Source organism: Hypanus sabinus, chromosome 1 (assembly GCF_030144855.1).
Source record: "Hypanus sabinus isolate sHypSab1 chromosome 1, sHypSab1.hap1, whole genome shotgun sequence".
NCBI lineage: Eukaryota > Metazoa > Chordata > Chondrichthyes > Myliobatiformes > Dasyatidae > Hypanus > Hypanus sabinus.
Genome location: NC_082706.1, coordinates 142516363 through 142543204, shown reverse-complemented (window position 1 = coordinate 142543204; position 26842 = coordinate 142516363). Strand labels below are relative to the sequence as shown.

The 26842-nt window shown below is 45.2% G+C and overlaps 1 protein-coding gene across 15 annotated transcripts in view; it reads right to left on the bottom strand.

The window, feature by feature from the left end:
- The window catches only part of LOC132398296 (zinc finger protein 521), a 475733-nt gene that overhangs the window by 93045 nt on the left and 355846 nt on the right, over positions 1-26842 (bottom strand). The window contains exon 6 of one of the 15 annotated variants that reach the window (XR_009513619.1): positions 5135-5209. The exons of the other annotated variants lie outside the window; for them this stretch is intronic. The gene's annotated coding sequence lies outside the window, so the exon portion shown is untranslated. The remainder of the gene's footprint in view (positions 1-5134; positions 5210-26842) is intronic. 15 annotated transcript variants of the gene reach the window in all.

Sequence of the window (26842 nt, the reverse complement as noted above, 5' to 3'; positions counted from 1 at the left end):
AGAGGGAAGGGGGAAGAGGGGTGGGGCAGGAGGAGAATGGAGGTGAGGAAAGAAGGAACTGTGCAGGGGGAAGGATGTAAGATAGTTGGAAGGAGGAAGGGAAATGGAGGGAGAGAAGGAGAAGAGGAGGTGGAGAAGGAATGGAGAGGTCAAGCAGAGATGTGGAAGGGGAGAAGATGGAAAGGAGAGGAGGTGGAGAGAGAGAAAAGGGTGGAAGGATGGAGAGGAGGGAGGCGCAGAGGAAATGTGAAAAGTGGAGGGAAGGAGGTGGAGAGGAAACAGAGAGGACGAGCAGAGACGGGGATTAAAGGGGAGGAGAGGTGGGGTGAGTAGGGGAGGATGGAAGAGGTAAGGTAGAGATCTAGGCTATTGTGTGGGGAGGGGGGATAGTGAGGAAGGGAGGGGAGGTGGAGTGCACTGAAAGAATGGAGAAGAAGGGGGAGGAGGAGAAAAGTAGCTAGAAGGGTAGGGGTGGAATGATGTTGGGAAAGAGGAGGTGGAGTAAGGAGGGGAGAAAAGGAGGAGGGAAGTGGAGGAGGAAAGGTGGGAGAACAGGAACGGATATGGGGGGGGGAAGAGGAGAGGAGGTGGAGAGAGGAGAAGTGAGAAAATAGGGGAGGCTAATACCCTGGGTCTCACTGGCAAGACCCGCATTTTCTGCCCCTCCCTAAAAGCCCGAGGAGGTGGAGGTGAACCACCTTCTCAACTGCTGCAGTCCTTCTGGTGCCCGTGGCGTGTGGTGGGGTGTTCCAGGAACTGAACCCAGAGAAAATGAATGAGCAGCAAATTATATCTAAGTCAGGATGTTGTGTGACCGTGTGGAGATGGAGCCATCTGAAAATTGGGTCTTTCTGAGATGGTTCCAGCCTAGGTGAAAGGTCCCCATGTCAACTGTCCAGTTCCCTCCCTAGGACACTGAGACAAATGTGGCAGAGGACCCAGTGCAGTATTCCACTGTCTTTTCCCACCCTGGAACAGTTCACCACCCACCCTTCACTTAGAATATAAAAACAGGAGACTCACAGATGCTGGAACTCTGGAGTGACACATACAAAATGCTGGAGGAACTCAGCAGCTCAGGCAGAATTTACGAGGTGGGGGGGGGGGGGGGGAACGAGGCCACTCTCAGGTTGGAGGAGCAATACCTTATATTTTGTATGCCTCCAACCTGATGGCATGACCAACAATTTCTCTAACTTCCAGTAATCTCTGCCCCTTCCCTTCTCCCTTTTTTCATTCCCCAGTCTGGTTACCCTCTTCTCCTCACCTGCTTATGATCTCCCTCTGGCTTCCTTCCATGATTCAAAGCTCTCTCTCCTATTAGATTCCGTCTTCTTCAGCTCTTTACCCCTTCCACCAATCACCTTCCAGCTTCTTACTTCATTTCCCCCCCCCACCACATCCACCCTCCTCCCCTCTCACCAATCTCCACATTTTTCTTGGCTTATGCTTCTCCCCCACCTCCTGCCTTTTTATTCTGAATTCTGCCCTCTTCCTGATGAAGGATCTCAGCCTGAAAAGTTCCAAAATTCCCCTCCACAGATGCTGCCTGATTTGCTGAGTTCCTCCAGCATCTTGTGTATGATACTAATGCAGAGTCTTTGGCTTGGAAATAATAATTTAAAAAAAACTTTTCCTTCATTATTCGGTTTTCACCTTGCCAGGAGTGGAAGGGAAAACTTTAAAGGGGCATCGAGCACAGTGGCAAGGACTCAGACTGAGAGCACGTGCTCTCTCTGTTCCTTCACAGCTCAGGGCAATGTGCTGTTTCACTGCTTGGGCATCCTGGGTTCCTTTCATTGCTGCTTCAGAATTATTGCAAACTTCCACTTGAACAAAGGGAAAACAATCCCTGGAGTCCACAGACCAGGAGAATAGTGTGCTGAAGTGCATGGTCTTGTACTTTGGTAGAGGGAATAAAGGTGTAGACTATTTTCTAGACGGGTGACAAGTTCAGAAAGTAGAGATGCAAAGGGACTTGGGAGTCCTTGTATAGGCTTCCCTAAAGGTTAACTGGCACTTTGAGTCAGTGGTGAGGAAGGCAAATGCAATATGAGCATTCATTCTCAGAGGGCTACAATATAAAAGCAAGGAAGTAATGATGAGTTTTTACAAGGCATTAGTCAGACCACACTTGGAGTATTGTGAGCAGCTGTAGACCCCATATCTAAGAAAGGATATGCTGGCACTGGAGAGGGCCCAGAGGAGGTTTATGAAATGATGATGGGAATGGAAGGGTTAATGTATGTGGAGCATTTGATGCCTCTGGATTTGTACTCTCTAGAATTGAGAAGAATAATGGGGGGATGTCACTGAAACGGACCGAATATTGAAAGGTCTAGATAGAGTGGATGTGGAGAAAAGTTTTCAATGGTGGGAGAATCCAGGACTGGAGGGCATAGCCTTACAGCAGAAGAACTTTTCTTTAGAACAGAGAGGAGAAATTTATTTAGCCAGAGGGTGGTGAATCTGTGGAATTCATTGCCACAGACAGCTGTGGAGGCCAAGTCATTGGATGTATTTAAAGCAGGGGTGAATAGAGTGAAAATGAATCGGCCATGATCAAATGGCAAAGAGGACTTGAAGGGTTGAATGGCCTAATTCTGCACTTATATCTTATGGAATAAGACAAGTAATGAGATGGTGCAGCAGTACTGCAGAGACCCAGGTTTGATCCAGATCTCAGATGCTGTCTGTGTTATGTAGTTTACATCCTCCCTGTGATAAAGATCAAAAGATTAGCTTCATTTGTCCTGTTCATATCCAACCCTAATGCATCCGGAGGCCACGTAGCATGCCCACAATTCACTAAACCTAACCTTACATCTTTGGAATGTGGAAGGAAACAGGAGTACATGGAGGAAACCCACAAAGGGAGAACATAAGACTCCTTACAGGCTGCAGGGAGAATTAACCCTTGATCACTGGCACTGTAAAGTGATGCTCTAACTGTTTGGCCATCTTGCCGCCCTTTACCACTACGATACCATGACCTCATGCCCTTTCCGATGAAGGGACTCGGCCCGAACCACCCTTCCATAGATGCTGCCTCCCCTGCTGAGTTCCTCCAGCACTTTGTGTATGTTATTCTGTGACTGCGTGGTTGCTCTGATTTCCCCTTTCTCCCCATGTTTGTTGGGGCTAGTGGTTAATTGACGGCTGTAAATTGCCCCTAGTGGGTAGGTGAAGGGTAGAATCTGGGGGAGGGTGGTAATTGGGAGTGTGGGGTGAATAAGCTGGGGTTAATGTAGGGTCAGTGTAAATGGGTGGTTGATGGGCTAATCTTTGTGTAGTATCTCTCATTGTGGTCTGCTTCCCTGCTCATCTTTGGTTATATGGAAAACTGGGGTGAAAATAGAAGATGGAACACAAATCATTGAACACTAAAGCACAGTAAAGGTCCTTGGGCCTGTGATGCTGCTCTGATGACTTTTCAACCAACTCTAAAATCAATCTCACCCTTCCCTCCCACTTAGTCCTTCATTTTTCTTACATCCATTATCCTAGCTACGAGTCTTGTAAATGTCTCCAGTGTATCTGCTTCTACCAAGCCAATGTGTGGAGAGCAAGATAGAGTCACAGAGTAATGCTGAATGGAAATAAGCCCTCTGGTGCAACAGGTCCATGCTAATCTCACCGTTCCCCCTACTAGTTCAACGTTCGACCCATAACCCTCCAAGCCCCTCCATCCATGTACCTATCCAACTGCCTCTTAAATGTTGCAAGTGTACCCGCTTTGACCACTTCCTCTGGCAGCTCATTCCTGGTATTTCCTATCTTCGGTGCAAAGAAGTTCCCTCTCAGGTCTCTTTTAAATTGCTCCCAGTTTTGGATTCCCCAACCCTGGGGAAAAGATTAGAATTGGCTGGAGGAATTGAACAAGTCAGGCATGATCAATGGAGGGGAATAAGCACTTGATGTTTCAGGCCAAGGTCCTTCATTAGGACTTTATATGATTTTATGAACTTCTTACAAGGTCACCTCTCAATGCCCTGAGCTCCAAGGGATAAAGATCCGGCATGGCACTCTTGTCCAGGTACCATCCTCATAAATCTCTTCTGACACTAGCTAGCTTTTCAATATCTTTCTCTAAGAGGGTGAGCAAAACTGTACACAATACTCCAAATGCGGTCTCATCCTTGATTTATATAACTACAACATAATACCCGTCCTCCTAAGCTCAGCGGTCTGACTGATGAAGATTGACGCGCTACTGTAAGTAAGTGTTCCCGTGTACCTGTACTTCATGTAACAGTAAACTTGGAGATCTGAGACCCAGAGAGAGAGAAATGGAGAGTTACGGGGAGATGGGGGTGAGGAGAAGAGGAAGAGAGATGGTGAGAGGGAGGAGGAGGTAGGGAAAAAGAGAGAAATAGGGATTTGGAGAGAAAAAGGCAGGGGGAGAGAGGGAGAGATATAGAGAGGAAGGGGAGAGAGGGAGGGGGGAGAGAGAGAGAAATGATGACAGAGGCAGAGAGAAAGGGATATTTATAGAGAGTAACAACATGATAGACTGAGAGAGAGGGGAAAAGAGAGAAGTTATTTCTGCTAGTGAAGGCAAACCCTGGAAGAGTGTTATGGAGATGGGGACACTGGGATTCTCGTTGCCCAGCAGTATCCGGAAACTTGCTCAATTGATCATTTTTAAACCAAGATCGGTAGATGCCAGGTAACTCAATATATACAGAAAGAAAAGACAAACGAACAGTCACAGATCAGCCTAGCAGAACAAATTCAATGGGCTGAAAGGCCTACACAGTTCCTACCTTCTCATGATTACAGTGCTGGAAACAATCTCCTGCCTTAAAGCATCAGTCGTGGGCAGGGGAAATATCATTTTCAATTCTAATTCCCCCTAATTAAACTTGGCTCATTTACTGGGTTAGTTAGGAAGAGTGTTCAATTCTCGACTGCACAGATCCCCCCCAGCCGCTGTACACTGCAATAATAACATTCAGTGCTTTGGGCCGGAGACTGAGCCCACCAGAGAAATGTCCCTACTGCCGATTTTTGATCTGGCCCACACTTATCAAAAATAGTCACACATTCCTTTTGTGTGGGTCTCATTATGTGGCGATATTTTAATACACATTCTTTTTGGGAACTTAATGAGCTGAAGGAGTAGACTCCTTGCCTGCAGCAGCATTGAATAGACGTGGGTCACAGGCAGGAACTCTGGAATTCCGTCAGCTCCAAGCCCCCTCACTGTCTGTGTGAAAGATCAAGAGTTTACATGTTATTGGGAAATATTTCGTTCTTCCTTTATGCTTCACCAGAACAGCACAACTGTTGAAAAGTGTGGCATTCTTACAATTTGACAAAGGGTCTCAACCTGAAACATTGACTATCTATTCACCTCCATAGATGCTGCCTGTTTGCTGAGTTCCTCCAGAATTTTGTGTGTGTCGCTCAAGATTTCCAGCATCTGCAGAACCTCTTGTGTTTATGATGTACTCAGCGGGCTGAATGGCTTAATCCTGCTCTTACATATTATAGTCTATGTATCTTATGGGTGAGATTGATAGAATCCCCCAAACTTCAGTGAATAGAACCTAAACTTTCTTTAGTTTAAGGATAATTAAGTTAGAGTTATACCACATGGAAACAGGCCCCTTGACCCAATCTAAATTCTTATAGTCTTTTGTTGAAGGACATTTGAAAGGGAAATATTTCCAGAAAAGACATTCACAGGGCTTTTGGAAAAGTGTAAGAGCTGGTTAACACCAGGTAACAAAGAAGAATTGCCATTTGTTCTACAGGATTGGAGTATAAAAGTACAGAATTCTAAGCCTCCAAAAGACATGTTGAAGCTGTTTAAAACTTTGGTCAGGCTGCACTTGGAGTTTGCGTTCAATTCTGGTAGCTCCACTGCAGGAAGGGTATGGAGGCTTTGGAGAGAGCACAGGGGAGGTTTACCCGGATGTGGCCTGGATTAGAGAGTATCAGCTGTAAGAACAAGTTGAAAAAATTTGGGTCATTTTTCTTCTGGAGCATCGAAGGCTAATTGGAGACCTGCTAGACATTTATAAAACTATAACAGGTATGATTAGGATAGACAGACAGAATCTTTTTATCAGAGTAGAAATGTCAACAACCAAAGGGCATGCATTTAAGATGAGAGGGGGCATATTTAAAGAGAATGTGTGGGGGCCAAGGCTTTTTTGCAGAGAATGGTGTGTGGGGGGAAGGTGGTTGGGTGGGGAGAGGTGAGAGGTGAAAGAGGTAAAGGGCCGAAGAAAAGGACATTTGACCAACCCAGCCATCTCCCCTCTCCTTGGTCTCACTTACCATCTGCCAGCTTGTACCCCTTCCACTTCCCCCACCTTCTTATTCTGGCTCCTGTCCCCTTCCTTTCCAGTCATGATGAAGGGTCTCGGCCCAAAATGTTTACTGGTTATACCCCTCCATAGATGCTGCCTAAGTTGCTGAGTTCCTCTAGCATTTTGTGACAGGGTGAGTATTGAGAGGATGTTCCTGCTAGATGGTATGGAGGACAAAATCTCAAGTAAGGGACTGCCCAGTTAAAATGGAGATGGAAAATAACATTTCTCACCAGATGATGAAATTCTCTATGTGAAGACACCCCATATATCCAAAACTGGGATGGTCAGATTGTGATCTAGAGCAGCTAGAGGAACTCAGAAGGTCAAGGATTATTGATGGAGGGAAGATTTGTCTGCTTTTCAGGTTGAGACTCTTCATTGGGATGAGAGTGGAGAGGAGAGATGGACAGTATTAAGAGGAAAAGGCGGGGTGATAAGACAGGGTAAGCTTGGTTTTATTTGTCACGTGTATATTGAAATAGCAAATCATACAGTGAAATGTGTTGTTTGTGTCAACAACCAACACAATCCGAGAATGGGCAGCCTGTAGAAGTGCTGCCATGCTCCTAGTGCCAAAATATCATGCCCGCAACATGAACCAATATGTCATTTAGACTGTGAGAGAAACCCAGAGCACCCAGAGGAAACCCACGCGGTCCCGGTGAGAACATATACACTGCTTACAGACAATGGTAGGAATTGAACCTTGATCTTCCGATTGCTGGTGCTGTAATGTGTTAGGCTTGCCACTACAATACCGTGCCACCCATGAGACTGGTGTCCAAGGTGATTGGTGGACCCAGGATGGGTTATGAATGATGAGCAGATGGAGCGAGGAAGAGGAGGAGGAGGAGGGGTGTAGCTGGGGGTACAAGAGGTAGCTAGATGATAGATGGGAAGCAGACTAAAATGCACAAGGAGCCAGGAGAAGGCTGGGAGGGTGAGCGTTGGAGCAACTGGGAGGGGGATAAGCAGGAATACAAGGGACTACTGGTTGGTAATCTAATACGTATGGGAGGTGATGGGAACCATCAGGGGAGGGGTGTATGGCCAATGGAACCAGGGGATCCAGGAGGTGGAAATGGTGGACAGAACCAGAAGGAAGGATGATGGAAATGGATCTCCGTGTCTCAAGATCTTTACAATCCTGGGACTGTAAGGAAAGGGCAGCAAATTGGAGCTGGGGCCAAATTCACATCAGCCATGATTCCACCAAAGGGCAGCATGGCTTTTTTGGACAGATGGCCAAATCCAGCTCCTATATTTAGGTGTTAGTTGGATAGGCCAAGCCATGATGGGCCAGAAGACCAACACTAACCCCACTTCAAGCCTGTTCAGTTTGCTGTTCTGTGGTGGGGGTTTATGCAATGAATTTCACACTGCTTTTCTCCACTCTGTGGATCTTTGTGGAATCGTTTTTTAGGAAAGCGACACTGCAGGTTCTCGATTATGCAGAGAATGTCTGAGGGCTGATTAAATAACGGCATTACTGTGGCTTCCTCTGGGGTAGCTGCGTGACCAGCTCCCCTGTTGTGCTGCACATTCATGCTGCCATTGTTCTCTCTTCAGTGATTGTTCCCCATCTCAATCCCACCAGGGACAGAACTATTTTTTGATTAAATTAACTTATTCATGAACAGTATGTTTCTGTTAAACTTGCACTGTAGCCATTGCAATCATTATTTATTTACTTTTAAATCTGGAACTTTTAAAGTTCATAACAGAGCACGCCCTTGGCAATGGTGGACAGCACAGGGCCATTGGCTGACCCCCATTCCATGCCTCTGTCACCTCCTGACTGAGGAAGCATGGAGTCATGGATCTCCATCGTATAGAAAACAGGCCCTTCAACCCAACCAAGCCAACCAGGTTGTTTCCTGTGACCGTCCCACTTGCTTGCATTTGATCCATGTCCCTCTAAATCTTTCTTCTATCCATGTACTTGGCCAAATTATACCTACCTCAGCCACTTATTCTGGCAGCTTGATCCATATACTAATTGTCCTCTGTGTGAAAAAACTGTCTCCTGGTTCTCTTTAAATATTCTACCTCACACTTTAAACCCATGCCCCCTGGTTTTGGACTCCTCTATCCTGGGGGAAAAGATGGTGACCATTCAACTTATCTATGGTCCTCATGATTTTATAAACTTCTATAAAGTCACCCCTCACTCTCTAGAAGAAAAGATCTAACCTATTTGGTCTTTCCTTATACTTTGAGGAATCTAGTTCCAGTTATGTATTTGTAAATCTTTGTTTGGACCTTTTCCAGTTTGATGGCATCCTGGTTATAGCATGATAACCGGAACTGGATGATATCTCCAAGTACAGTCTTACCAATGTTTGTACAGCTGTAACATGACATTCCAACTCCTTTACTCCATATCCTAACCATTGAAGGCCAGTGTGCCAAACACCTTCTTCACATCCCTGCCTACCTGTGTCTCCACTTCAAAGAATAGACAACAGGTGCAGGAGTAGGCCATTCGGCACCGAGCCAGCACCGCCATTCAATGTGATCATGGCTGATTATCCACAATCAGTAACCCATTCCTGCCTTCTCCCCATATCCCTTGACTCCGCTATCTTTAAGAGCTCTATCTAACTCCTTCTTGAAAGCATCAAGAAACTTTTCTAGAAACTACGTACCTGGACCTGTAGGTCTCTCTGTTCCACAAGGCTCACCTGGACTCTAGTATTTACTGTGTGAGCCCTGCCTTGGTTTGCTTTACCAACTCTCATTTATCAGAATTAAGCTCCACCTGCCCTTTTTTGGTCCACAAGTCCAATCTCACTGTAATCTTAGATAACCTTCTTCACTGGCCACTCTGCACTGACTTTACACCCTCCAGGCTGGGCTATGCTGTGCATCACCCGGCTACTGGAATGCATCATGTCCTCATCCCCAATCATCCTGGCTCTGCTGTCCTTCCTTGGTTTGCAGTTTAACATATATCCTCTTAAAATCTTCACCATTAATTCCAATCCCCACCCTGGCCTCAACCATCCCTCTCCTAACCTCCTCTAGCCCAGGTGACACAGCTGGTAGAGGTGCTGTCCAACAGCTTCATACACCCGGCTTCGACCCTGACCTCAGCTGGAGTGTGCACCTTCTCCCTGTCGCCGCGTGGGTTTCCTCGCACGTTCCAGATGTGTGGGTTGGTAGGTCAACTGGAAACGATAAAGTGGGTGAGTGGTAGAATTTTGGAGGAGTTGCTGGCAATGTGGGAGGATAGTGGGTGGCACTGTGATTAGTGCAATGCAATTACAACGCTGGTGACCTGGGTTCAATTCTACCGCTGTCGGTACATTCTCCCCGGGACTGCGCAGGATTCCTTTGGGTGCTCCCATTCCAAAGATGTCTGGTTAAGGTTCATGCATTGTGGGCATGCTAAAATGGTACTGGAAGCACGAGGACATTTGCAGGCTGCCCAGCACAATCCCCACTACTTTGATTTGATGCCAATGATACATTTCACAGTAGGTTTCAATGTACACATGAAAACAAAACTAATCATATAAATTGGGATTAGTGTAGGATAAACATAAATGGGAGGTTGATGATCGGCATGAACCCGGAGCTGAAGAGCTTGTGCCTGGACGATATCTATTATCCTATTCTCTTGTTTCTTCCGCATTAGAAAACGGTACTGATCTGTAAGGAGGAAAATACTAACTGACTATTTATCAGCTGCTAAGTATCACCTTGACTAGTGATGTCACAATAAGTTCCACAGAGACTGCAGATACTGGAAATCTGGATCAACACTTCGGAGAAACTGAGTGAGTCAGATTCAGCATTTCCACTGTCAGCTACACATTTCTTTCTCGCAGGCTGAGGGGCAAACTGATCTAAGTTTATAAAATAGACAGGCATAGACAGAGAGTCTATGGGGTCTAATACTGGAGGACATGCGTTTAACAGAGAAAGGGTGAGCTCAAAGGAGATGAGCGGGGAAAGTTTTTTACACAGAGTGGTGTGTGCTTGGAACATGCTGTCAGAGTGGTGGAGGTGTTTAAGAGGCTCTTGGACAGGCACATGAATGTACAAAAAATGGAGATCTATGGGCCATGTGCAGGCAGAAGGGACTAGTTTAATTAGTTTGGCTCAGCAGTGTGGGCTGAAGGGCCTGCTCCTGTGCTGTACTGTTTTGCATTCTTCATCCCGCTGGCAAGGACATGGATGCTTTGCTATGATAAGAGGTGCTTAATGAAGACAGGTTGTTGCTTTGCTCGTGTTAACATTATCAGGATTAACTTTGAATTGTTTGCAAATTGTAATAAACCAGCTGTCCCAACTTAAAGGAAGAAATTTAGGGTAATTTGTTCTTTTCTTCAGTCCAAGAAATGGGATTTCCTCAAGGATTTCCAAGGGGATTTCCTGTACATGGAGTTCTTGAAGACAATAATGAAGCCTTCTGGGTTGAAGGAATTCTGCTATAGTCATTAGTGAGTTCACTGGGGAGATGTTTTCCTCAGGGATGGGTGGGAATGTGAAGCTATCTTTGACAGGGAAAGGCAGGAACATGGAACTCACTCCCACGGGGAGAGGTGGAAATGTGGAACTCACTCCCACGGGGAGAGGTGGGAATATGGAACTCACTCCCACAGGGAGAGGTGGGAATGTGGAACTCACTCCCACGGGGAGAGGGGGGAATGTGGAGCTCACTCCCACAGGGAGAGGTGGGAATGTGGAGCTCACTCCCACAGGGAGAGGTGGGAATGTGGAACTCACTCCCACGGGGAGAGGGGGGAATGTGGAGCTCACTCCCACAGGGAGAGGTGGGAATGTGGAGCCCACTCCCACGGGGAGAGGTGGGAATGTGGAGCTCACTCCCACGGGGAGAGGGGGGAATGTGGAACCCACTCCCACGGGGAGAGGTGGGAATGTGGAGCTCACTCCCACAGGGAGAGGTGGGAATGTGGAGCTCACTCTGACGGAGAGAGGTGGGAATGTGAGGCTCACTCTCACAGGGAGAGGTGGGAATGTGGAACTCATTCCCACAGGGAAATTGGGAATGTGGAGCTCACTCCCACAGGGAAATTGGGAATATGCAGCTCACTCCCATGGGGAGGGATTGAGGTGCACAGTTTATGAAATTGTGGAGAGATGGGTGTGACTGGAGTGGGAGGAGACTGATATGTAACAGGCATAACAGACTAGATCAAGTAGGACCAAATGATGGCCAGCAGGAGTTCTCCTGGACAGCTCTGTCTCAATTTGATTTACTGCATTTCTCATTAACTTGCTGCTCAGTCGGATATTTGAAACTCCATTTACACAGTGAGATTAGGAGTGTATTTCCTTTACGCTGACTGGTCACCTGTCAACAAGAAGGTGCATTTTGATAGCACCTGTCAGGGACTGAAATTCCCATAATGCCTGGACGGACATTGACAAATACAGATCAACCAGCCAATACCAAACCACAGAAGCAGGGCTCAAAGACGAGAGAGGTAAACTTTAAGCTTGATTATCATGAAGAAAAGGGTTTATGGAGTCACAGAACAATATAGCACCGATGCAGGCCCTTTGGCCCAGCTGGTCTATGCTGACCACAGTGCACACCCAGCTAGTCCCAATTTCCTTTAGTCAGCCCATATCCTTCCAAGCTCCATCTCTCCGTGTACCTATCCAAATGCTTGTTAAATGATCCTATTGTACTTAACCACTTCCTCTAGCAGCTGAAGTTGGAAAGGGGTACAGGAAAGATTCACATTAGTGGAGCTGGAGGTCTTGAGTTATAAAGAGAGACTGGTTTGGGTGGGATTTTCTTTTTCCTTATAGAGGTATATAAAATCATGTGGGGCATAAGTCACATGAATAGTTGCAGTCTTTGCTCCAGAGTATGGGAGTCCAAAATTATAAACCATAGGTTAGATGGGAAAGATTTAAAAGGGACCTGAGACACAATCACTTCACAGAGGTCTATGGTTCAAGCTGCCAGGGGACATTGTGGAGATGAGCACAATAACAAGATTTAATAACATTACATGGAAAGGAAAGGTTTAGAGGGATATTGGCCAAATACAGGGAAATTGGACTAGCTTGGGTAGACAGGTTGGCTGTCAAGGGCCTATTTCCATGCTAGATGACTCTATGACCCTCGGCAGAGTTCGAGGAGAGTGGACATCCCACAGATTTGTACGGATTAGATTACAGAGCTGACGAGGGGAGGGGAGGGGTGGTGGTATTCATAATTGAGGCTGAACTCACTCTGAGAAGATGTTGCTAATTATCTCTGCACCGTTACTGAGTAAACTTTCCTTCAAGAGACCACAACACCACCAATATTCCATGTGCTGATCAGTATTTTACAAAATAGTAGTGATGTCCCATCTCTTAGAGTCATAAACTAGCTGACTATGTTCCCAATTACATTATCATCTAAATTGTTCACACAGATACAGGCAACATGCATACCCTGTCTTTAAAGAATTCTGACTTGTGAGGACAAGCAGAGAGACCGGGACAGAGTACGGGGGATTGGGAGAGGACAGGTATATGGGTAGCAAAGGTTTAGTGAGATGTGGGGCAAACTGGCAAGTGAATTGGGAGGAAGTAAAGGAGCTTGAAGACTTCAATGTTTTAGGAACAGCTTCGTTTGCTCTGCTGTCAGATTTCTGAATGGTCCATGAACCCATGAACACTGCTTCACTATTACTCTTTTGTACTATTTATTTTCATTGTAACATAGTAACATTCTGTGTCTTGCAATGTACTGCTTTGATCAACAACAGTTTCATAGAATATAGTATATCCATGATTCTGGTTCTGTTCATGCAGATCAAATTGTTACCAGTGAATGGCAGTAGTACATGGTAACAGAATGCAGAATAAAGTGGAACAGCTACAGAGAAAGTGCAGTGCAGTTAGGCAATAAGGGGCAAGATCATAAGGAAGAGTATTGTGAGGTTAAGAGATCAGCTTATCTTTGAATGCAGCACTTGGTCAGCATGGATGAGTTGGAGGAACAGTTTCTGTGTTGTTTAACTCTATGACTCTCTGACATGAGGGAGGTAGGATCTACATACAGAGCCAGGCCAGGAGTGTTTGCTGCATGTAGACATTGCAAAGGTTCCAAAAGAGGTCCCAGCTTTTACAGCTTAGCACTCCTACAGAGGTCCAGCACAAACACCGATGTCGCAAGGGAGCTGTTGTATACCCAAAATCAATGTCACCATAATTTGCCCATGATATACGAGATGGAATCCAGCGAACTGCTTCCTGTCAGACTCGGCCTCAGGCTAAACTGTCAGACAAGGGCTGAAGATTCTGGCGGTACATCAGTAATTGCTGCTAAAACCTGGACTGCACTGAGTGGTGTTTCCAAATCTAGTGAAGGGACATATAATTAACCAGCGGTGTGTTGTGGATGTACAGCCCAGCTGTGCAGGAATGTGAACAGTCCAACTCTACGAGTGAATACACCCATGCTACTGTTCTGGCCGATCAACTACCTCAGCATCACTCTGTGCAAACTGCCACCCATGAATCTACCCCCTCTGTCCTTCATATAGTCAGCTTAGCACCCTTGGGTAGAGAATTCCAAAGCTTTTCCATGCTCCGAATAAAGAGGTTTCCACTGGAATTGGAATTGGTTTATTATTTTTACATGAACCCACTCCAATACACTGAAACACTTGTCTCACACACTGACCATACATGTACCCACTCCAATAGACTGTGAAGCTTGTTTTGCACATTAATCATCTGTGCCATTTCATGACACAGTGCTATGATATGGTACAAGGTTAAGCAATAATAGAATGCCAAATAAAGTGTTACAGTTGCACTGTAGGTAGACAATAAGGTGCAAGTTAATGAGGTAGATCCTGAGGTCAGGAGTCCACCTTATCATACTAAGGAACCATTCTAAGTCTATTAACAGTGTGGTAGAAGCTTTCCTTGAGCCTGGTGGTATGTATTTTCAACCTTTTGTATCTTTTGCCCAGTGGGAAGGGTGGAGAGAAGGGAGGATGTGTGGGGTGGATATGTTCTTTGATTATGCTGGCTGGTTGACCAAGCCAGTGAGAAGTATGGACAGAGTCCATGGAGGGGAAGTTGCTTTCTGTAATTTGTTGAGCTGTGTCTACAACTCTATGTAGCTTCTGGCAGTCACTTGCTGAGCTGCTGCCATATCAAGCGAAATGTATTTGGTCAGGATGCTTTCTACAGTGCATCAGTAAAGATTGGTGAGGGCCAACGGTGACATGTTAAATTAGTTTAGCCTGCTGAGGAACCAGAGGCACTGGTGTGCTTTCTTGGCCCTGGCGTCTACGTGCTTGCACCAGGACAGGCTACTGGTGATGCTTACTATTATTCTCAGATGACAGCCTTTGCTTCTTCAGGGAAAGCATTTTCCATAATTTACCCACATTTTGGGCATCTCAATAACTTCACCTCTCATTCTTCTAAAGAATATCATACCAGACTGCATAATCTTTGATCATACAAAAGTCATGGTGAAGCATCTCTGCTCTCTTTATCACGTCCAATCAATGTACTGAAGAGAACTTCCTGGGACTCATTCAAAACTGTGTGCAGTTCTGGTCGCCCCATTATAGGAAGGAAGTGGAGGTTTTATAGAGGATGCAGAAGATGCTGCCTGGATTAGAGGGTACGTGCTATATGGAGAGTGTGCTGTCTTTACGACAGTTATTTAGTTTATAATATTTTCGCTTAGTAATTCATTCAATAGTATTTTCTAGTTAGAATTAGGAGTGTTTAAAGTATATTCATTGCATGTAAAATATATCGGCATGCGATGACGTCACATCCGGTTTCGCCGCGTCTTGTGGGAAAACACCGGTTTGAAATTAGCGCGAGGGTGGGGGCTTTCCACGAGGCTCACCTGAGCACAAGCAGTTTTGCAGGCATGAGAAATCACAGTGAGAGCAACGCTGTAAGTTAATAGATAATCGATATATTGAACTAAGATGTTAATGCTGATCCTGTTAGAGGTAACGACGGTAGATAATGTTTATGCTTTCGTTAGTTAAAGAGTCGCGGATAGTTTGCATGGAAGTGTATTTAAAGTAGTCAATGGAGCAGGTAAACTCTCCCTGTATACTGCACCTTAGTGTAATGTAGTTATAGTCACCTTTGCAAGTATTTACACTTGAAATGTGATATTAAGGAAGGAACAAATACTGTATCAATCTTGTATTGTTTTATCAACAGTTTTCACCATATGTTAATGTGAAGAGTGAACAGTAAATGGTTAATCTTACTGCGATCTGGTTTGCATTGGCTGTGGTTTATCCGGACGTTAAATTCGGCGTTTCGTTACACCCGAAGGAGAACGTTACAGTGAAAAAGCGGCATTATCAGGTGTTTCAAGTGCTGCAATGTCAGCTCAATCCAGCATCAAGTCGACGCCGCCCAGCGACAAGGGCAGTAAACCGACATCAAGTAAGCCCACCCAAGCGTTATCAGGTGTTCCAAGTGCTGCAATGTCAGCTCGATCCGGGATCAAGTCGATGGCGCCCAGCGACAAGGGCAGTAGAACGACATCAAGTAAGTCCACACAGGCAAGAGCCAAGGCAGAAGCCGCCAAGGTGCGACTGCATTACGCCAAACAAGAAGCAGTTTTGAAAATGAAACTGGCCACCAGACAAAGAGAAGAGGCTGCCAGAGAAGCCGAAATCCAGAAAGAAAAGGCTGCCAGAGAAGCCGAAGCGGCTGCCAGAGAAGCCGAAGCGGCCGCCCGAGAAGCCGAAATCCAGTTGGAAATGGCAAAAATATCGACAGAGTTGTAAGTGCTGCAGCTAGAAAGAGAAGAAGAAGCTGCCATGGCGGAAGCAAAGTACATAAAAGAAGTTGAAGGGTCGCGTGATCCGACCGCAGTAAGATCTACTTTAGAAAGGACCAGACTGGAACGCACAAGCGACTATGTACAGTATCAAATAGACAGGCAGGCTCGTCTCCCCTCTCCATACGTATTCGATAACTTCCCCAGCTACGAGGAACCTCAGAGAGTCACAATTGCATCACATCCATACAAGGAAGGAAATTTACCCTCACGGCTCCGTGATGAAGTCAAGAATGAAAGAACCGACAACGCTCCTTCACCCCCACAACGGGACGGCGGGGAGGGAGAGGTTCACTCCAGGACAACAATTGTCAGCTCGAACTGTACAGAAGTTTGCGGTCAAACTCAGTCAAGCCGTTCTTGTTCCAAGATCTGCCTCACTGAGGTGTACCCTAAAGAAGCACAACAATACATTACCAAGCGTAAAGTAACCGACGAGACGCTAGGTCAGTCAGTTTTCGTTCAAACCGAGCACGGAAACAAACTTGCACAATCAGCTCAAGATACCATTTCTTTAAAACCCAAAGACACCAAGGTCGTCAGAGATGAAGCAAATAATGGGGTTGTCCCATTGCCTATCAGAGAACCACGCCAGCGCTCACCAGATAACAAAGAGCAGGCAGTCAAACGGTTCACGTCCTTACGGAAAACCCAGAAAAGGAAACCTGAGATGCAGCAACACACCCGATTGGCCCACGAGGTACTGTGCACCCTAATGGCAGAGGTCACAGCCATTATAAACGCACAATCATTCCTACCTGTGTCTTCTGACCCAGAAAACCCCTTTATACTTTCGCCATCAACGCTCCTTACGCAGAAGGCAGGAGCACCTCCTCCACCAGGAGACTTTTCAGACAAGGATTTGTACACAAAGCAATGGAGACAAGTCCAGGCTCTGGCAAATCAGTTCTGGCCTCGCTGGAGACAAAAATATCTACCTTTGTTGCAACAGAGACAAAAGTGGACAGAACCCCACAGGAATCTGGCCAACGGCCAGAATCACTGTTACATTCCCTAGCGGGGATGGACATGTCAGGAAGATCGAATTGAAGACTACCGACCAAGGCGATGTGAAAATTTACCAAGGGCCAGTTACAGAAGTTATTCTACTTCTACCCAATGACTGATTAAGAGACTAAGTTTTGTACTCTGCTCATTGTGACCTTACGAAGGTCAAGCGGGGAGTGTGCTGTCTTTACGACAGTTATTTAGTTTATAATATTTTCGCTTAGTAATTCATTCAATAGTATTTTCTAGTTAGAATTAGGAGTGTTTAAAGTATATTCATTGCATGTAAAATATATCGGCATGCGATGACGTCACATCCGGTTTCGCCGCGTCTTGTGGGAAAACACCAGTTTGAAATTAGCGCGAGGGTGGGGGCTTTCCACGAGGCACACCTGAGCACAAGCAGTTTTGCAGGCATGAGAAATCACAGTGAGAGCAACGCTGTAAGTTAATAGATAATCGATATATTGAACTAAGATGTTAATGCTGATCCTGTTAGAGGTAACGACGGTAGATAATGTTTATGCTTTCGTTAGTTAAAGAGTCGCGGATAGTTTGCATGGAAGTGTATTTAAAGTAGTCAATGGAGCAGGTAAACTCTCCCTGTATACTGCACCTTAGTGTAATGTAGTTATAGTCACCTTTGCAAGTATTTACACTTGAAATGTGATATTAAGGAAGGAACAAATACTGTATCAATCTTGTATTGTTTTATCAACAGTTTTCACCATATGTTAATGTGAAGAGTGAACAGTAAATGGTTAATCTTACTGCGATCTGGTTTGCATTGGCTGTGGTTTATCCGGACGTTAAATTCGGCGTTTCGTTACACCCGAAGGAGAACGTTACAGAGAGGTTGGAAAAACCTAGATTGTTTTCTCCAGAGCGTCGGAGACTAAAGGGAGAGCTGATAGAGGTTCTAGATAGGCTGGACAGTCAGAATCTTTTCCCAAGAATGGAAGGGGGCATAAATGTCAAGTGAGAGGGAGAAAGTTCAATGGAGATGGGCAGAATGTTTTTTTTTACACAGACAGTGCTGGATGTCTTTGAACAGCTGTCAGGGGTGATGATGGGACAGATACAATAGTGGTGTTTAAGAGGCTGTTAGATACATGAATGTGCAAGGAATGGAAGAATGGAAGAAAAATGGAGGGTTATGGGGTAGTGCGGGTTTAGTACTTTTTTTAAGGATTATATGGGTCGGCACAACATGGAGGGCTGAAGGGTCTGTACTGTGCTGTAGTGTTCTATGATTCTACTGTGGACCACGTGCAGGCATTAGAGATTTGGTAGTTGCTTGGCACAGGTATTGTGGTGTGTATATTGGGAACATTCTATATCTATGAAAATCATACTGAACTCTAACAGCTCCATTTGCACCAATCCCATTTCAACCTCCTCACATTCCCATTGACACTCCTTAATTTCCACCCCTCACCCATACACCGGGGCAGCTTTCTGCAGCCGATTAACCCACGACCCGCCCACCTTTAGGATGTGAGAGTAAACTGCAGCACTTGGGGGAAAGCACACAGTCACAGGAAGAGCATTCAAACTCCACACAGAGAGTATTTCTGGAGCTGTGAGGCAGTGTCTCTGCTCACTGTACAACGTGCGAGCTGAGAGTTCCCTGGCTCAACTGACCCCCAAGACAAGGGGCTCTCTCTCCCCACCACGCCCCATCCTGTACTTCATGGGAGAGCCATCCTGAGTCTTGGGCTCAGTCTTCAGGGGTGGAGTCTGATGCCACACCTGGTGACAGGAGCATGATCCACACTGCCCTAATCTCTGGTTTCTGCAGGCCCAACGAAATCAACATCACACTGTGCTGTTGCATGGAGGCTGTCACCGCCCACAGCAGCCTGAACAAACGTAACCAGTCGGGTGTGAAATGACATTAATATCTCTGCAACTGAGACAATGTCTGAGCACGGGAAAGGTCAAGGGTGCACTCATTTGCAGAAGTACATTTCCAGTTGTCTGCGGTTAGCACCACACTAAGACAGCTCTGGAAGGGAGGTAAAGAAGGTGGAAGGTGGTCTGCATATATACTGGGTGATTGCAGCACTCACTTTGAATTGGAATTGCTTTATTGTCACATGTACCGAGATGCAGTGAATAGGGTGTTCTGTATACGGTTCATACAGATCAAATGTTCACACATTACATTGAGGTAGGCCAAGGTAAAACAATCACAATGCAGAATAAAGTGTTGCAGTTACAAAGAGAGTGCAGTGCAGGCAAAAAATAAGGAGCAAGGTCATAGCAAGGTAGATTGTGAGGCCAAGAGTCCAATTGATCGTACCAGGGAACTATTTTTAACAATGGGACAGAAGCTGTCCTTGAGCCTAAGTGGTACCAGCTTTCAGGCCTTTGTTGTTTTAGTCTGATGGAAGAGGGGAGAACAGAGAATGTCCAGGGTGGGAGGGGTCTTTACTGAGGCAGAGAGAAGTATGGGCAGAATCTGTGGACGTGAGGCTGGTATTGGTTATGTTCTGTGAAAGATGTTGAGAAATTATGTCAGTACTTTGGAAAACAGAAGCCATTTGGCTCCTCTTATCTACCCCACCATTTAATATAATCTGCTGCAGACCTCTCTACGCTTCTGCTCCAGTTGTATAGAGCCTCAATTCCCTGATCTTTCAAAAATGTGTCTACGCCCTCTATACATACCTCCAGTGATCCATCTCTATAAACCTCTGGGGTAGAGATTTCCAGATGTTCACCACCCACTGTGAGAAAATGTTCCTATGTGACTCAATTTTAAAGGACTGGCCCCTTATTTCCGGATCCGCTCTCTTGATCGTGGTTCTTTCACTAGTGGAAACATTTCAACATCTTCTTTAAAAAGCCTCCTCTTGGCCTATTGGCATTGGCATTGGTACTGGTTCCCAATATGGTACTGGAGCCTGGTGCCTTGTTGCAAGCAGCTCCCTGCAGATCCACTCATTATAATCATTTTAGTCTTTTTAATCTAAACTCTGTTTCTAAGAATTACAATTGAGCTCACAGTCTACCTTATTATGATCTTGCACTTTATTGTTTACCTGCACTGTGTTCTCTCAGTAGCTGTTACACATTATTCCACATTCTGCTAGTACTTTACTTTGTTCTACCTTAATGCGCTGTGCAATCATTTGATCTGTATGAACGGAGTACAAGACAAGCTTTTCTATGTATCACCATACATGTGACAATAGTAAGCCAGTCCGAACACATAGAATATAGAATAGTACAGTATGTACAGGCACTTCACTCTACGATTTTGTGCTAAACTTTTCATAGTTCAATAGTTCAACAGGTCTACTTAATATCAGAGATGTATACAATATACAACCCGAAGTTCTTACTCTCCGCAGACATCCTCGAAACAAAAGAAAACTCCACCAAGCTCAATCTAATGCTTCCCTTCTGCATAACCCTTCAACTTTCTTTCATCAATATGCCTATCTGAGTTTCTTAAATTTTCCTAATGTATCTGCCTGTACACCAACCCAGCAGCACATTCCACACACCCATCACTCCCTATGTAAAAAACCTACCTCTGACATTCCCACTATACCTTCCTCCAATACATTTCAACACCTCTTCTACAACTCCTCCCTGGGGTCTTCAATATTTCAATAAGGTTATCTCTCACTCTCCTGCACTTTAAAGAATATAGGTTGAATTTCTTTGGTGACAAGCCTATTACCCCAACTAAATCTCTTTAGCACTGTCTCAGAAACATGATTATCCACCCTTAGAAAAGGGGCCCAAAACTGTGCACAGGTTTCATTTGATATACCTACAAATCAGAACTTATTTGAGTCTCATAAGGCCTAGGAGTTCAGCATCTTTGGATCAGAATTATTGTACTTGGTCAATGCGTAGAGATTTTTCAGGTTTAAGTTACTTGAGTGGTTAAATATCATTCCCTGGACAGAGACATGGGATACAAAAATACAAAGAGCTTCAAACCACATACTACCAGGCTCAAGTACAGCTTTTATCTCACTGTTATCAACAATTGAACAGTTTCCTAGTTTAATAAGTTTTACTCTTGACCTCACAATCTACATCACTATACCCTTATACCTTATTGTCTGCCTTGCTCTGTAACTGCAAGACTTCATTCTGCATTGCGTGTTTTTCCATTTTGTACAACCTCGATACACTTATGACCTGTCCGGGTGGCACACAAAGAGAAGTTTCTCAGTACACGTGACAATAATAAACCAGTTCCTAACTAACTGCGACAAAAACAACCCTGACAGCAGCAGTAATGTAAAATGATGCGACTCTTCATTTCTTGGTGACTCCTGCTTGCCCTAACTGTCTTCTGAAATGACCAAACACCCCACTCAGTCCATGGGTAACTAGCAACATGAGTGGCCAATGACATCCATGCCCAATGGAAACAAAGTATATACCCACAGAAAATAAAATGATATCAAATAAATAGTTTGCTTTGGTGTTACCAGGTGGCAGATAGTGTTTGATTGCTGGCACAGACTGGACAGGACAAAGGGCCTTTTCCATGCTGTTTGATTCTATAAGCATCGGGCCAGGTACATTCCTCAGGTGTTCACTAAAATAGATCCTATGAACCTACAGGTATAGATGGACTCTATTATCATCGCATTGTACAGAAAGTCAGAGGTCCTTTGGCTCACAATGTCTGTGCTGACCATGATGCCAAACTGATGTAACACTGTCCTTACCCCTCCATCCCCTGCCTGTTCATGTCTGCCTAAATGTCTCTTAAAAGTTGCAGTCATTTCTGCGTTTGCTACCTCCCCTGGCAGCAGATTGCAAGCACCCACCACTCTCTGCATAAAAAACTTACCTCATACTCTTCCTTTAGACTTCCTCCTCTTTATTTGACATATCCATGCTAGGAAAAAGACTCTGACTACACTATCTATGCATTTCACTATTTTTTAAATTTGATATGAAGGGAACCAATGGCATGAGCTTAGCGTAGTAAAGAGGTGATGTCATACAGCACCGAAACAGGCCTATTGGCCCAACTGGTCCATGTTGACCAAAATGTCTAACTAAGTCAGTTCCATTTACCTGCATTTGGCCCATATCCTTCTAAACCTTTCCTATCCATCTATAGGTCCAGGTTTCTTTTAAATGTCAGTATTCTATGCGTCTCAACTACTTCCTCTGGCACTCATTCCTTATACTGTACGGCCCAGCATCTGGGTGAAAAACTTACTCCTCAGGTTCATATTAAATGATACCAGAGGACAAGCTTTCAAGACTAGACAGAAATTTAAAAGTAACAGGAGGGGCAGAGAGTGGTGAGAACCAGGGGTCATGGTGGAAGCAGGATGTTTGGTGGAGTTTAAGAAGCTGTTAGACAGACACATGGGCATGAGAGGAATGGAGGGATCTGGATGATATACAGCAGGAGAACATTTAACATAACCAGCATAACATGGGTGAAACATCTCTCCACTGCTACTGTTCTGTGTTCTATGTCAATCTTTCCCCTTCTCACCTTAAACCGATGTTCAGCAGTCTGGGATTCCCCAACAGGATTAGATCTCATTGAAAGGGAGAACACGCATGAGGGACCAAATGGCTTTTGATTCCTTGGTGCACTGAACTAGCCCTTTATCTTCTGCAATCTCACCCTCCCATGACAGTGGGACCTGTCACTCTGCTCTTTGTGATGGGGCATTACTGATGGGCCAAAACCTGCCACATTCCAAACTTTGTGAGTATCGAGTATGGCAGAGATCATACAGATCTTTCGCCTATTACTGATGCCAGAACAAGTTAATTAATCTCAGGAGGCAGATTAATCGTCACAGTTAAAAAGCACATCTAGACTCAACTCCACAAATAATCAAACAAGAAGATTAAATAGGCATTTTAGACTACATTAAGAATTCAGGCTCTTAGTACTCTGTGGCAAAGTAGCAATCACCGTGTGGGGATACTGCGGCCGGACCCTCCTTATGGCTCATTGAGCCCTTCAGCCCAACTCATCCTTGCTGGTCAAGATGCCTATCTGAGCTAGTCCATTTTGCCCATCTTTGGCCCCATCCCTCTAAACCTCGCGGTACGGTAGCATAGCGGTTAGAATAACACTTTACAACACCAATGATTGGGGTTCAATTCCCGCCACCATCCGTAAGGAGTTTGTTCGTTCTCTCCATGACCACGTAGGTTTTCTTCTACATTTTAAAGATGATGGGTTAGTAAGCTGCGAGCACATTCTGGGACTGTGTTGGTTGTTGATGTAAATGATGTAGTTCACTGTATGTTTTGATGTAAGTTTGACAAATAAAACTCTTTAATCTTTAACTTTTCCTATCCTATGTCATAATATCTGTTAAATGAATGAATACATCTTAACCTCTTCCTCTGGTAACTCATTCCACATACCCACCACTCTCTGGAAAACTTGTCCCTGTGATCACCTATAAAATTTTCACCTTAAACCTATGTTATACTCCCCTAACTTGGGAAAAATGGCTGTGACTATCCATCTTATCTCTGCTACTCATGATTTTACAAAATCCTCACTTATTACTCCACAATTTGGCCTCTTACTTCTTCTCCTCACCTGCCTATCACCTTCCCCTGGTGTCCTTCCTTCTTTCCTTCAGCTCATGGTCCACTCTCGTCTCCTATCAGATTCCTTCTACTCCAGCCCTTTACTTTTCCCACCTTCCTGGATTCACCTATATCACCTTCTAATTTGTCCTCCGTTCTGCTCCTCATCTTTTTAAGCTGAACATTTTACTCCTTTCTCTCCTGTCGTGATGAAGGGTCTCGACCAGAAACGTCGACTGGTTATTCATTTTTTAGAGATGCTGCCTGACCTGCGGAGTTCCTCCAGCATTTTCTGTGTGTTGCTCAATATTTCCAGCATCTGCAGAATCTGTGTTTATAAAATCTTTATAAGATCATCCGTCAGTTTCCTTCACTCCAGGGAAAACAATTTCAGTCTCCGGACTCTTTATAACTCAAGCTCTCCAGTTCTTCCAACGCCCTAGTGTGCTATTTCTGCACTTTCGGCTCGACAACCCTGTAAGAACTTTGTAGTTTTCTCTAAAATCCCCTCTTACTTTTCTAAACCCCATTTGACCCAGGGTGTGGGTTTTTGGTGTGATGTTCCATTGGCTAAGTTACTGGGCTACCAGGGATCCATGAAGTTTTAATAAATTTGACATAATTTAGTTAGAAAATTTGCAACAGAATAAAAATGTACTGGAGACACCACCTGTCTCAAGAGCAGGGAAGTGTACAATCCACAGGAATCCTGGGGTAGTCCCATCTACCTGAATCAGAGGGTATGAAGTATAAGAAGAGGTGGGCCAAATTTGGGTTGCTTTAGAGTCATGGAGTATGACAGCTCCGAAGCAGACCCATTAGCATGTAGTCCATGCCAACCAGATCTTCTGCCGAGTTCCATTACCTGCACCTGGACCATATCCCTCCGTACCAATCCAAACTTCTCTTCACTCTTACAATTGAGCCCCTATCAACCACTTCCTGCTATTCTATGATTCCATGACTCTAATTTCAGGATTCCTTCATGAATTAATTTTCCTTTCCCAGCTCCAAAGGAAATGTCTCTTTAGAACAGAGATGAGGAGGAATTTTTTTGGCCATAGTGGTGAATCTGTGGAATTCATTGCCATGGATGTGTTATAACTCTAGTCTTGGGAGACTTCCAGCTAGGGAAACAGGCATACTGAATCTCACCTCTCCCTGAATAAAAAAACACTGGAGGAACTCAGTGGGTCAGGCATCACCTGTGGAGGAAAACCGAAGTGGAAGTGGCAAGAGATAGAACTTTATAGCACAGAACAGGCCATTCTGCTTCACAAGCCTGTGCTAACCTTTTAACCTACTCCAAGATCAATCTAACCCTTCCCTCCCAAGTAGCACTCCATTTTTCTTTCATTCGTTATTGAAGAATCTCTAATGTATCAATCTCTACTACTGCCCTTGGAAACCTCTGCCTCCTCGTATTACTCATTTCCACCCTAGGGAAAAGGTGCTGGCTGTTCACTCTATCTATGCCTCTTATCGTGTTATATACCTCCGTCAAGTCACCTCTCATCTTTGTTTGCTGCAAGCTGAGCTCACTCAACTTATCTTCATAGGACATGCTCTCTAATCCAAGCAGCATCCTGGTAAATCTCTTCTGCACTCTGTCTAAAGCTTCTGCATCCTACATGAGGAGACCAGAGATGAACACAATACCACAAGTGTAGTCTAACTAGAGTTTTGTAGAGCTGCAACATTACTTCGTGGCTCTTGAACTCAGTCAACTGACCAAGGAAGGGCCACACATCACACACCTTCTTAGCCTCCCTACCAACTTGCGTGGCAACTTAGAGGGATCTACGGATACGGACCACAAGATCCTTTGGTTCCTCCACGCTGCTGAGAATCCTGACATTAATCCTGTGCTTTCCAGTGTGTCCTTCTAAAATTCATCACTTCTCACTTTCCTGGATTGAACTTCATCTGCCTCTTCTCTGCCCCATTCTGTATCCTATCAATGTCCTATTGTAACCCACAGCAACCATCTACACTATCCACAACACCACTAATATCTATGTGATCTGCACTTACTAACCCACCCTTCCATTGCCTCATCCAAGTCATGTATACAAATCACAAAAAGCAGAGGCCCCAGAACAGATTCTGGTGGTTCTTAGATGAGAGGGATATGGAGGGCTATGTCTCAGGGGAAGCTAGATGGAACGAGGCAGTGGACCAGGCTGGCATGGACTAGATGGGTCAAAAGGCCTGTTTCTGTGCTGCAGTACTCAATGACATTTAGGGTCAAAACAGATTAAATGAAGGTAATCAGTGTGAAGAGGAGGAGTCACAGCAATCTCCCCTCCATTTTTCAATCTGAATGCATGGTCTGGGCCTGAAACATCAACTGTCCATTTCTCTCTACAGGTGCCTCCTGACTCACTGAGTTCCTCCAGCGCTTTGTTTGTTGCTCGAGATTCCAGCGTCGGCAGTCTCTCTTGTGTCTCCAGACTGAAATTTTGTCCTTCCGGACAGGATACATACATCAAAGCAAAGGGCAGGATGATGATCGACAGGCAGAGGGTAACCCTGCAAGGAAACCTACTCCCCGGCTCCTGGAGACGGATATGCTCCCAACGTGTTTCCTACAGACTGAACAACCAGCATTTGTTTCCTCGAAAGCAGACCGCCCTGCCCTACATTCACCAGTGCTCACCCCGCCCCTTTTTGTCCAATGCTGTGCTCAGCTGGGGGGAGTCGCCCTCGGCCTGGGCACAGATGCGGCCTTGGTTGACAAGGGTAACGCATGAATGGCCCTGAAAGGGCCAATTAAAGTCCAGCCACTCCCCCCTGCACTCTGTGGAGAAGCTGGCAGAAGCCGGGCACAGTGTGCCAACATCCAGTGAGACTGACACTTGCCTCTGCTCCGTTAACCCTTTCCTGGGAAGGGCCCTTCCCTATTCCAGCCAGGTCTCCTCTGCCCCCGATCTGCGGCTCCTCTGGCTCCCCGTCCCATCAAATGATTCTGATGCAGCACTTTACTCTGTCAATCGGTACCATGTTAACGTGCAATTGCTTTATTCAGTGGAGCCAACGGAAACGACATCTGAGGGAGATCTGGGGTTAAAACCAGAGCCCGGCGGCAAGGCAGCCTGGCAGGCAGTTTGTGGGAATGAAGATTTTTGCCATCAATGTGAGC